General features: G+C 42.1%; 1 protein-coding gene across 2 annotated transcripts in view; it reads left to right on the plus strand.

The window, feature by feature from the left end:
• Positions 1 to 235: 235 nt before the first annotated feature.
• Positions 236 to 1,250, plus strand: part of sema4ab (sema domain, immunoglobulin domain (Ig), transmembrane domain (TM) and short cytoplasmic domain, (semaphorin) 4Ab) — a 33,838-nt gene continuing 32,823 nt past the window's right edge. For both annotated transcript variants that reach the window (XM_014013070.1, XM_014013071.1), the window contains exon 1: positions 236 to 424. The gene's annotated coding sequence lies outside the window, so the exon portion shown is untranslated. The remainder of the gene's footprint in view (positions 425 to 1,250) is intronic.

A 1,250-nucleotide genomic window follows, 5' to 3' on the forward strand; every position in this document is an offset into this window, starting at 1 on the left:
AGATAGTTTTCTCGTTATAACGATAGTTTTCTCAGTATAACTAGATGGTTTTCTCGTTATAACGATAGTTTTCTCATTATAACGAGATAATTTTCTCGTTATAACCAGATCCAGTTTCAAAATAATTTCATGTCATGTGGCAGCTCTATGCTTCCGTACTAATCGAAGTATTGTGGCCGAAAAACATTTGAGAAACCATTTTCAAAGGGTTTAGGTTTGCTTCTTTCCACCAGCAGCTACTTCCGGTCTCTGCACAGCTGGGGTAGCTACGATCAACCACCGATGCGTTGACGCGTTCAGCCTCGACTCTTACCATGAAAACGCTTTGCTCTCTGCTCGGTGTCGTTTTGCCGGATAACTGGGTGATTATTATGCTGGAAACAAGAACGGAGCGGGTCAGACAAGACGTCGAGGAGCCCCCACAGTAAGAACGACCCCCTAACCAAACTCTGCCTCACATGATGCGTTTCTGTCGGCTGAAGTCTGAAAAACAACCACGGCTCGGTTCATACCGTTTCTCACGAAAACACGGTTTATTTCTCGCTGATTCTGCTAAAAAACAACGAGTCAAACAACAGTGTTAGTGTCTCCTCAACAATAACTGAAGTTAGAGTCAGCGCTTTTTGCGGGGTGCGCTTCAGGCCTGCGGTGATTGAGAAGAAGAGCTGAACTCACGTGTTTAATCACGCACTTTTCTACGCTTTTTAAACATCTGCACGATTTGTACGCTGTACTTATAACTCGCTCTTTTAGTCTGACTGACCAGTTTAAGCGTTTCATGTGACACGCCACTCGAAGTAACTCATTTACCAACATGTAAACATCACTTTCAGATACGAAGTATTTGCTTTTTAACTCCTGTTTAATGTCTTTGTTGTTTGCCGCCTGTTGTTACCTGGATGTTCCTGTAGGGGGCAGAGCAGTTCTCAGTGTTAACACGGCAGAATCAGAATCAATTTATTGACATTGCCATTGAACAGGATTGACAGACTATATGGATCGTTGTAAAGGTGCAATCAGTATAAAATATATCAGATAAAGGAAACAATAATATTACAGTATATAAAACATATCCTGATGCATCTCAGTAATCCAGGTAAAAATCAAAAAGAAAAAAATTGTATAGGTCTTCTGGACCAACCCATTCTCACTCCCGAGTCGTCACATATTGACATTTTTCAAAGGTCCCTTTGCGTCCAATTTTGACGCATCAGGTACCCCCCTTGCGTCATATTTTGACGGGATGGGGC

The sequence above is a fragment of the Austrofundulus limnaeus genome, unplaced genomic scaffold, assembly GCF_001266775.1.
Source record: "Austrofundulus limnaeus strain Quisiro unplaced genomic scaffold, Austrofundulus_limnaeus-1.0 Scaffold97, whole genome shotgun sequence".
In the NCBI taxonomy this organism is placed as follows: domain Eukaryota; kingdom Metazoa; phylum Chordata; class Actinopteri; order Cyprinodontiformes; family Rivulidae; genus Austrofundulus; species Austrofundulus limnaeus.